Source organism: Ostrea edulis, chromosome 10 (genome assembly GCF_947568905.1).
Source record: "Ostrea edulis chromosome 10, xbOstEdul1.1, whole genome shotgun sequence".
NCBI classification, from domain to species: domain Eukaryota; kingdom Metazoa; phylum Mollusca; class Bivalvia; order Ostreida; family Ostreidae; genus Ostrea; species Ostrea edulis.
The window spans coordinates 5,121,289-5,133,469 of NC_079173.1; the positions used below are offsets into that span (position 1 = coordinate 5,121,289).

The window sequence follows — 12,181 nt, forward strand, 5'->3', positions numbered from 1 at the left end:
GGCGCAGTGCTCAGGAAGTCCTACTGTGTGACCGCTGTGAAACTGTCCCCCTACAGAGTCACTGTGAACTTTGCAATATAAATCTCTTTGTTAACTGTGCAGGAAAGCATGTCTCAGACTCGTCTAAAAGACACAATGTCGTGCCCTTTTTACACAGAAAGTCCACTCCTAACTACCCAAAATGTCCAGACCACGCCGATAAACACTGTGAAATTTACTGTGAAAAATGCAACATTCCTGTCTGTATTACCTGCGTCACTTCAGGTAAACACAAAGGTCACGATATATCAGATATTCTGGAAAAAATTGGCTCTAAAACACAAAGTTTACATTTGCACCACCATTCGCTACATCATTGGCAATCTGCGCATTTTCCATACATGCAGTTCTCATATCTCTCATACCTTCTATGGCATGGACGGCTGTGTAGTGGTCTTTGAACTGTGTAGTGGTCTTTGAATTTATAGACCTTGTCCCGAGTCTCTATTGAATGGCACAGGTAATCAGCGACGTCTTTCTGTACCTGATTGGGAAGACCCTGAAACAAAAGTCTCACGGGATTTTCTTGCATCGCTTATCGTGATGATGGACGTCATTTGGAGACAATGTTGGGCATCTGCAAGTCTCTGTGCCACTCTGACAAACCCTTCCCCGTCATACTGCAATAAAAAATTAGGGCTTGTTGTGCCGATAAGCTGCACAATTTCGTCCCTGACAACTTTAATGTAATTCTTGACAAAACTTACTATGTCGGCATCAAAAATTATCCTCGCGACGAACTTCATGGAGGTTTTATGTTTGTGAATGGGGATCACAAACCACTTACCCTTTTCCGTGATGATTGTGCATTCTGGTAATTGAAGAACGTTTAAATAGCTCTCAATCTCCCAGTTTTGGATCACTCTTTGCCTTTGTCCATGACGAAGGCAGACTTCGGCTGCTATATAGCGATTGAAGACTGCTACGATGTCGCGGTTGACTTTAATCTTCTTCGACTTCAGTTCCCTCATCTTCGTCTTTGCATACTTACCAATGGCGTCCACTACCACATGCAGTCGTTCTGGTGTCGGAGGAGGGGCTGCCATCACAACCTTCTTTCTGTATGATTCATGGGCGTCTTTCTGCAGAACTCCCATGTTCTTGCAAAACCGGAGAAGGTGATCCAATCTTACATATTCCCTGTGGTCCTCCGTAATCATGTCAGTATTGTTAAGAAAATGTTCAAGGAATTCGCAAAAAGATTTGTAATAATTGACGGTTGTCTGAGCATCAACTTTGTTCTCCCTTAAATAATCGTAAAATTCGCCTACCCCCGACCTTGTCATCATTTTCCTGTTAAAATCGATACTCTTTCCTCCCATTTGCCACATTATCCTTTCCACATTTTTCAGATGTTTGTCTCTGTTCGCCTTGACCATTTTCTTATACTTACCAAGTGCCTCGTCGAACTCTCTCCATATAGGCAACTCCGCGTATGCTGCCGGAACATCGTAAAATCCAAGTATTTGGAGAACGCTCTTTATACCTGTGGTGAAGCGGATATCTCTGCCAGTCTTTCTGCCATATCCCTCGGAATCAGGAGATCTGGGGATGGCTGCTTTCCTTGGAGAATATTTCAAAATGTCGGAAGTGGCAGAGTGCTCCGCTTCATTGTTGTGATCCTCCTCATCTGACGAAAATAGGCAACGCTGTGTTGCCTCTCTAATGGGCCTGACTGCAGGCCTGAGGATAGCCTTTTGGGCTTGGCAGCCTCTCTTTCGTTACCTGGAACGATATCATTATCATGCCTATTTCCTACAGCCTCCTCCTCTTTTTCCTCCGTGTCAGTGTTCGCTGCAGGCCTGTTGTTAGTCTCGATGTCCTCTTCTTCCTCCATGCCAGTGTTCTCTGCAGTCCTGCGGTTAGTCTGGTTGTCCTTTTGTTCCTCCATGTCAGTTTTCTGCTGGTCCTCTTAACTAACTCTTCTTAGTAGGTCTATACCAGCTGCAAGAAAGTAGAATGTAACTTACTTATATTTGGCTTTCGCTATAATTTCAATGTACATACAAAATTATCATATTAGCACATTCTTACAACATTTGTTTCAGATTTAGAGCTAATGATACCCTATGAAAGGGTTTTCCTTTTTATCATTTATTACGTCCTAGAACTAAACATACTTTGTTGGCATACATCAATTGTCGTGTAACATACTACAATAAACATACCCTCCATGTCGGTCGTCTCAATTTCCTGTGTGTCCATTTCCTCCTCCGTGTCGCGGTGACATACATTCCCGGTGGGTTGAAATGAGAATTTCTTGACTAACCTCCCTGTCACATTCATTGTGGAAGGCTTCACTTCTGGAGCTCTCATTTACGCTTCTCTTGGTACGGCAGAATGACCGAAGTAGGAGAGAATCCCCATAACCTCTTCTTTGCTATAGATCCTATTCTCGAAGTGCCTTGGGATAAAGAAGAGTCTGGTTCCAAACTCTTCATGCGCCTTAATAATTTTATCCAGTGAATCTTTAACGAAGTTGTTCCTTTCTGTGCTATCCTGGGGTCCAGCCTTACAACTCAACATGTGTCTTTTCACCGCATCCTTTCTACTGTTAACATACCTGAAATAAGAGACGAATGTTAATAGAGCTATATGCATTAACACAAACATGTGTCCTTTTTATGTATTTAATTATTCTTAAGGGTTGTTTTAAATTGTTTCATATGTTATTAGGATAATCATATCATTACATTAGGCGCTATATATTAATAAATCTTTTAATTACAATTACAAGCACAATACAATATCTATACTTCAAATAGCTCGTCGTCAATACTTACTTAAAACAACAGGTGCTTGTAAACCACATGCCTCCTCTCCTATCCTTGGTTTCCAGAAGTCTGCACATTTGTCCTGGACACTGGTTCCGGTTTCTTAATTTTCCTCGGAGTGGGGGCCGTTCTTGATGGTTTGGCTGCCGGTTTGTCCGTTTCCTTGTCCGTCCTAAGATTCCGTTTGAGTGGTGAGGATGCATGAACTTCCACAGCAACCCTTCTGGACATCCCAGTGGTAGACTTCTCCATCTCGGAAACACGACCTGAAATGAAATTCGTTACACGTCCTATCCTGTCGGCGCTGAGATCATCTATCCTCTGAAGGATCTTGTACTTACCTACCAAGTAAGCTGCCAGTTCGTCGTTATCTTCATCCGGAATATTAAATCCCTGAAATTCGTCCGGAATGTCAAGATTGACAATGGCGCCAACCCTTGGCAACGTCGGCTTTGTGTGCATATTGTCTTTGAATTCACTTACCTCCGCAGAATTCTCCATGCAATACCTCATCCATTTGTTTGATGATCTTCCGCTTGTAGACGCCATACTAATTGTACTTTCAATATTTACTCAAAATATTTTTTTTACAAATAAACTTTTAAATTGATGCCGAAAATACCACTAATTACCTTAAATCAGAAATTTCAAATCAAATACGAATAATTAAAATACCAGCGCTTATGAAAAAATCTTATATCAACTTATTATAAAATACCACACAGTTGTCAATTTAGATTAACTTAATAAACTGAATAACAGATGTATCAGTATTAATGTCCCAAAGAGAGAAGTATAATAACCAATTCAATAAATTCAAAATATCCCAAAGCTGTCAATGTATCTCTGGTAAAGAATTCCGCTTGAAGGTTAATCTCAGTAAAGTTGCAATAGCAGGCTGGGGACGTGGACCCTGCTTCTATCAGCCCACCTAGAATCTAAAAAAAAAAAAAACAATGTGTTCTTGTAAAGCTACAAACAAATAAACATTAAACAAACTACACAGCAAAGGGCTATAATAATAACATAAACTAATGACATCAATATATATTAAAAACCTATATACTTACGACTGCAGCCAATCTAGTTTCTTCCCGTCTTCTGAAAGACGGACCCCATAATCAAACAATAGCTCTGTTATAGGCGGTATGTCTGTCCGGGCTACCAGGAGAAGATGGGATTTCCCGTTCAGGACACGGATCTGCGTTTACAGGTTCGGTGATCTTGCGGAATGGTTGATTAGCCTGCCAAAGGTAGTTCTCTTCTGTGGGTGGCATGGGCAGGGAAGCTTGGCAGCATCAACGCACATTCGTTTGTCGCTGTGGCGGTAAAAATAAAAATAATTTCCTGAGGGGTCATCTTTCCTGTATGATTTCAACCGCATTTCCCCCTCCTTATGGCTAATGATTTCCCCGTGGTAATCACAAACAATTTGTCCCTTAAATATTTTGCGAGACCCTGTAGACAAACACTTCCCATTCACTTCATCCTGAATTATCACCACATTAGGCCACTCCTGTGACTTGATTCATGCTGCCAATTCTTCATACGTCATGCAAGCATTTCGATCTCCATCCTCATTGAAGAGGGCATCCAAATGACGCCGCAAAAGCTCTTTCAATAGTTTCTTTCCCCTAGAAACTAGAGATGGCACTTGTATGTCCTTATGTGATAGACTAAGAACGCTCTCTGGTGCTTTACCCTTTTTGCGCTTAATCTTCCTCATGATGTACTGGGCTGATTGCTTGTGGATTGCGTTATCTCGGTCGTACCTTAAGGACCTGGCAACTTTCTCTCTATGTTCCTTTTTTATTCCAAAATTCAGTAATTCCTTTGCAGTAGGAATTTTGGCGTCAGGTAAAGAACCATACTTTTCTACTAAGGCACTCTTAACCCTTGTCTTACCTGCTGTTGGCGGTGACTTCGGCGTTGTAGGCATTGTTCTGTATTTTTCTCGTTTCTTTGGTGTACCCACCGTCTCCTCTGGCGCCAACTGTGCAGCTTCATTCCTATCATCATTAACCGCATCATTCTCAGCATCATCCATGACATCATTCTCAACAGCATTTGCACCACCATTCGCTACATCATTGGCAATCTGCACATTTTCCATACATGCAGTTTTCATAACTCTCATACCTTCTATGGCATGGACGACTGTGTAGTGGTCTTTGAACTGTGTAGTGGTCTTTGATTTTATAGACCTTGTCCCGAGTCTCTATTGAATGGCACAGGTAATCAGCGACGTCTTTCTGTACCTGATTGGGAAGACCCTGAAACAAAAGTCTCACGGGATTTTCTTGCATCGCTTATCGTGATGATGGACGTCATTTGGAGACAATGTTGGGCATCTGCAAGTCTCTGTGCCACTCTGACAAACCCTTCCCCGTCATACTGCAATAAAAAATTAGGGCTTGTTGTGCCGATAAGCTGCACAATTTCGTCCCTGACAACTTTAATGTAATTCTTGACAAAACTTACTATGTCGGCATCAAAAATTATCCTCGCGACGAACTTCATGGAGGTTTTATGTTTGTGAATGGGGATCACAAACCACTTACCCTTTTCCGTGATGATTGTGCATTCTGGTAATTGAAGAACGTTTAAATAGCTCTCAATCTCCCAGTTTTGGATCACGCTTTGCCTTTGTCCATGACGAAGGCAGACTTCGGCTGCTATGTAGCGATTGAAGACTGCTACGATGTCGCGGTTGACTTTAATCTTCTTCGACTTCAGTTCCCTCATCTTCGTCTTTGCATACTTACCAATGGCGTCCACTACCACATGCAGTCGTTCTGGTATCGGAGGAGGGGCTGCCATCACAACCTTCTTTCTGTATGATTCATGGGCGTCTTTCTGCAGAACTCCCATGTTCTTGCAAAACCGGAGAAGGTGATCCAATCTTACATATTCCCCGTGGTCCTCCGTAATCATGTCAGTATTGTTAAGAAAATGTTCAAGGAATTCGCAAAAAGATTTGTAATAATTGACGGTTGTCTGAGCATCAACTTTGTTCTCCCTTAAATAATCGTAAAATTCGCCTACCCCCGACCTTGTCATCATTTTCCTGTTAAAATCGATACTCTTTCCTCCCATTTGCCACATTATCCTTTCCACATTTTTCAGATGTTTGTCTCTGTTCGCCTTGACCATTTTCTTATACTTACCAAGTGCCTCGTCGAACTCTCTCCATATAGGCAACTCCGCGTATGCTGCCGGAACATCGTAAAATCCAAGTATTTGGAGAACGCTCTTTATACCTGTGGTGAAGCGGATATCTCTGCCAGTCTTTCTGCCATATCCCTCGGAATCAGGAGATCTGGGGATGGCTGCTTTCCTTGGAGAATATTTCAAAATGTCGGAAGTGGCAGAGTGCTCCGCTTCATTGTTGTGATCCTCCTCATCTGACGAAAATAGGCAACGCTGTGTTGCCTCTCTAATGGGCCTGACTGCAGGCCTGAGGATAGCCTTTTGGGCTTGGCAGCCTCTCTTTCGTTACCTGGAACGATTTCATTATCACGCCTATTTCCTACAGCCTCCTCCTCTTTTTCCTCCGTGTCAGTGTTCGCTGCAGGCCTGTTGTTAGTCTCGATGTCCTCTTCTTCCTCCATGCCAGTGTTCTCTGCAGTCCCGCGGTTAGTCTGGTTGTCCTCTTGTTCCTCCATGTCAGTTTTCTGCTGGTCCTCTAAACTGACTCGTCTTAGTAGGTCTATACCAGCTGTAAGAAAGTAGAATGTAACTTACTTATATTTGGCTCTCGCTATAATTTCAATGTACATACAAAATTATCATATTAGCACATTCTTACAACATTTGTTTCAGATTTAGAGCTAATGATACCCTATGAAAGGGTTTTCCTTTTTATCATTTATTACGTCCTAGAACTAAACATACTTTGTTGGCATACATCAATTGTCGTGTAACATACTACAATAAACATACCCTCCATGTCGGTCGTCTCAATTTCCTGTGTGTCCATTTCCTCCTCCGTGTCGCGGTGACATACATTCCCGGTGGGTTGAAATGAGAATTTCTTGACTAACCTCCCTGTCACATTCATTGTGGAAGGCTTCACTTCTGGAGCTCTCATTTACGCTTCTCTTGGTACGGCAGAATGACCGAAGTAGGAGAGAATCCCCATAACCTCTTCTTTGCTATAGATCCTATTCTCGAAGTGCCTTGGGATAAAGAAGAGCCTGGTTCCAAACTCTTCATACGCCTTAATAATTTTATCCAGTGAATCTTTAACGAAGTTGTTCCTTTCTGTGCTATCCTGGGGTCCAGCCATACAACTCAACATGTGTCTTTTCACCGCATCCTTTCTACTGTTAACATACCTGGAATAAGAGACGAACGTTAATAGAGCTATATGCATTAACACAAACATGTGTCCTTTTTATGTATTTAATTATTCCTAAGAGTTGTTTTAAATTGTTTCATATGTTATTAGGATAATCATATCATTACATTAGGCGCTATATATTAATAAATCTTTTAATTACAATTACAAGCACAATACAATATCTATACTTCAAATAGCTCGTCGTCAATACTTACTTAAAACAACATGTGCATGTAAACCACATGCCTCCTCTCCTATCCTTGGTTTCCAGAAGTCTGCACATTTGTCCTGGACACTGGTTCCGGTTTCTTAATTTTCCTCGGAGTGGGGGCCGTTCTTGATGGTTTGGCTGCCGGTTTGTTCGTTTCCTTGTCCGTCCTAAGATTCCGTTTGAGTGGTGAGGATGCATGAACTTCCACAGCAACCCTTCTGGACATCCCAGTGGTAGACTTCTCCATCTCGGAAACACGACCTGAAATGAAATTCGTAACATGTCCTATCCTGTCGGCGCTGAGATCATCTATCCTCTGAAGGATCTTGTACTTACCTACCAAGTAAGCTGCCAGTTCGTCGTTATCTTCATCCGGAATATTAAATCCTTGAAATTCTTTCGGAATGTCAAGGTTGACAATGGCGCCAACCCTTGGCAACGTTGGCTTTGTCTGCATAATTGTCTATGAATTCACTTACCTCCGCAGAATTCTCCATGCAATACCTCATCCATTTGTTTGATGATCTTCCGCTTGTAGACGCCATACTAATTGTACTATCAATATTTACTCAAAATATTTTTTTTAAAAATAAACTTTTAAATTGATGCCGAAAATACCACTAATTACCTTAAATCAGAACTTTCAAAGCAAATACGAATAATTAAAATACCAGCGCTTATGGAAAAAAATCTTATATTAAGTACTTAGCTACTGGGCTGTAGAGACCCTCGGGGACTAAAAGTCCACTAGCAGAGGCCTCGACCCAGGGGTCATAATGTAAAACTGATACGGTACCAATTTGGATGCACCAGATGCGCATTTCGACAAATGTCTCTTCAGTGATGCTCAACCGATATGTTTGAAATCCAAAATAACAATGAATTTTTCAGTTATATGGTGGCGCCGAGTTTTATTGGTGGAAGAGAGAACCCAGATACAATGTACCTGGGAAGAGACCACCGACCTTCCGAAAGTAAAATGGGAACCTTTCTCACTTACCGGCACGAGTTGGATTCGAACCCGGGCCGACAGAAGTGAGAGGCCGTGTGATTTTGAGCGCGATGCTCTAACCACTCGCCCACGGAGACGAATATTGCTGATATTTATTTAAAAGGATGTCAACCATTATGACGATGTAGTATACCTCTTTAATGTGTCCTGGAACTCTACTGCTGAAATAATCTAAGATTCTTCTTACTCTTACCCCAGCTTATATATTTTGTGACATGTGTATGGGATTAGGTTTGTATTGATACATCACTTGTCTTTTTCCATTTTTGAAGATATTTATGAACTCTAATATTTTAAATTCTTCAATTATTCCTTGGAAATTGTTTACAAGACTTGGAATTTTAAAGACTTGGCTAATTTGATGCTATGCATCCAATCTAGATCTTGTTGTGAACTGTCAACTTGCATGTGAATTTGAACAACTTCATGTGTAACATAATTACTAGTGTAAAGAAAATTGTCAACATATGATACATGTAATTATTTATTATACATGGATTTTTTTGTTGCACACATAAATTAATTTCAATATTCATCTCATGTCTTGATGAAGGTCTCATTTTTAATGCTAAAAAGCAAGTATTTTTCCTCATCTTTACTTTAAATTTACCATGGAATGAAAACAGATCTAAGCAGGTATGCTTTGTTCACAATTTTTGCTTTAGAATTGTTAAGTAAACCTTATATTTTGGCATCTACTTATTTAAATGAGGTAAGCTTTGACCAAATTGAAAGTCACAAAGAGTCCAATCATACCTTATGCACTTAAGTTTTTTTCTCTACCTCGTTTGTATGAAACGTTTTCCCCTATTTCAAGAAAATGTCACTATCATTTCCCAATTGAAAAGGCCTAAGCCCTTGATATCAAGACATAAAAAAACCTGTGTGTGGATGGGAAATGTAAGAAAATACAAATATCTTTCAAGTTTGTTATTGCACAGATGGTAAAAAATCATTGAAATAGAATTCGATCATATTTGTCAAGTTTGACTGCCACAACTCATCTCGAAGAATTCGAATCACTGCCATATCCACTGGTGTCCACACCACGAAATCGCAGCAAGTAGTGCCTGTAAGGTAAAGCTAACCTTGAACTTGATGCCAATAGTCATGGCGCTCCTTCAGGTTCAGGGTTCCCTCAGAATTGCACTCTGAAAAAAATGAAAAACTGACATCTAGCATTCCTTCATGATTATTATTTTAGACCATTATACATCCTAGCAAAATGAGAACTTACACATGATGAAACTTACTACACCAAAGGAATTTGAAATCAATGAAAAGTGGTGGATATGTACAACAATATTTTGAAATTGAAAACTATTAAATTTACATGTACTTCATTTGGTCAAAAACGCAGTTTTAGTAAAAAGTAATATGGAGAAAAATTTAAAACCCCTGGTGGACTCGAAAACCTGTGACCTACAGTTCAACAGTCGACATGCTAACTTGAATTGTTACTCGGGTTGGCAATTTATTCTTTAAAAAATGAACTAATATTTATGTTTAAAGACATCTGCCTGAGAATGTAGTACCTCCTTTTAAGGAAACATTGCCATTCAAATCTAATCCATTACTTACCCAAATAAAAAGCTTTCAAGTTGGCACAGGCATCCTTATTGGTCATCCCTTTAGCAGAAAAGGGGCATTTCACTTCAATGATATCTGGTGATATACATCCAGCTACTTTTCCTTGAAGATGGACCTTCTGGAGTTTAGGATATCCTTGGACAAATCCATCGGGAGAGGCACCAAGAACTCCAGATTCATGAAGCCATATGCCTATAAATACAATTAATGATCATTAAATAAATTTGACCAAATTGTACATACATGTACTAAAGCAGAGTTTCAGCTTGGTATACAATAGCTTTCATATTGATATTGACTTTCATTACAAAATAAGAAAATTTAAGTTAATTAAATTAATTAATTTAATATGAAACTTAAGCAAGAGTATTCTTTTCTTCTAAAAATCGACATCTATAATTGCATGTAAATGGTATCATAACTCGCACAAATATATTAAGATACCTGTTTGCACGACTGTGACGTTCCCTGCTTTGTAATATTCTGCTATTGCAACACTCTCGTGGTTTACACTCCACTGGATGGAGGCTCTCTTCTCCAAGTTGTAGGCACTTAGAAGCCTTTTCTTCAGCGAATTAGTCAACCTGATGGAAAAAAAGGGGATGAGGTTATTAACTGTACTATCAATTGGACAATAAATATATATCTAACACCAAGTGTATTTAATGCAATGTTTATATACGATAATACGATAATACATTTGAGGGATTTCCAGGAAGACAATATAGACTAATAGTTTTTTTACTAAAATAATTTGAAATTTCAAAGTACTTAAGCAAAGTAAATTCTGTATGTAAAGTTTACCTGTTGCGCTTTGTAGCTGCTACGATTTGACGAAAATTAGAGGCAGTAAATCTAAGTTTCCGTACTGCCGCCCATTTTCTGTTTGGCCAGTGGTCGGAAATGTATGAATAACCTTGTCAGGTGATACCGCAAGCTGCTGTCTCAGCCATGGAAGAGGCTCCTTTGCTTCGAGGTACTCCTGACATCGGATAAGGTCCTCAACTGTTGGCACAGGTTGTGCTTCAACCTCAGGTTCCTTGGAGAGAATCCAGTGCATAGCTTTAAAGAAAAAACACCTAAAATTAAATACATCTTTAGATACATGAGATATATTATTAAAGACAGGGCAATACTGAATAGCACAATATTGTGCAACATACTTTACTTCCACAGTGCATATTATATTGTTAACCCTAGTACCAGTATACTAAATGCATTAATCTTACTCTCTTGGTGTAAATCAATTAAACAAGTGGAAACAATAAACTTGCATCTAAAAGTACCTGTACTCGGAAATTGACCGAGCTCTCAAATTAGATCAAAATATTCAATGCCATTAGTTTCAAATGAAACAAAGATGAATATTTAGACCTATAACTTAATAAGTTTCATTAGTACAATCTTCACAAAAATCATTTTTGAGCACTGGCCATTTGGGCCTCTGTATCTGGACTAGACAAAAGAGAAATTCAGACACACAGTTTTGAAAAGAGCTTTAAAGAGAAGAGTTCAAGTGTACATTAATACACTTGTAGCTTTAGTCAATATTAGTTCAAATGTGATAAAAACACTATCTTATTAATTCTGATTACAATCATTACTCCAAATCAATATATATGTGAATTATAATTTGATGAAAAGCACAGGTCTGACAGTCTTTGCATGAGTAATAATTTTACAAGACCAACCTCAATTTCACTTGACTTTGATTTCGGACTAGTGGCTAATTTCGTAGACTGTAATAGGATATATATATATATATATATATATATATATATATATATTATTTTTCACAGGAACTTTTTAATTAACAAGATTAGTATTGTCGAAAATATTTTAGAAAGTATTATTTGGATGAAAATAGTCACGGGTAATCCGGATAATGAGTTATACATGTATCTAGCAATCTGTTACTTGCCCCCAGAAAATAGCGTATTTTATGATAAGACTGATGTTGATATTTTTCAGCTACTAGAAGACTATTTGCAAGTACAAAAATGATGGCACTGTATATATAACTGGGGATTTCAATGCTAGAACTGGAGAAAAGGATGACTTTATTCAGGGTGGTAAAGTAAATCATGTTATTTCTAGAAATGCCACTTTATTGAATTATGACAGTGAACCAGAATTATGTGTTAGAAAGAATATGGATAAAGTAGTAAATACCTTTGGTAGAAAACTCTTAGAACTTTGTAAAACAACTGGAT

General features: G+C 39.1%; 1 pseudogene; it reads right to left on the reverse strand.

Annotated features, from left to right (window-relative positions):
• Window positions 1-9,287: 9,287 nt before the first annotated feature.
• Window positions 9,288-11,028, reverse strand: LOC125665718 (uncharacterized; annotated as a pseudogene).
• Window positions 11,029-12,181: the final 1,153 nt, after the last annotated feature.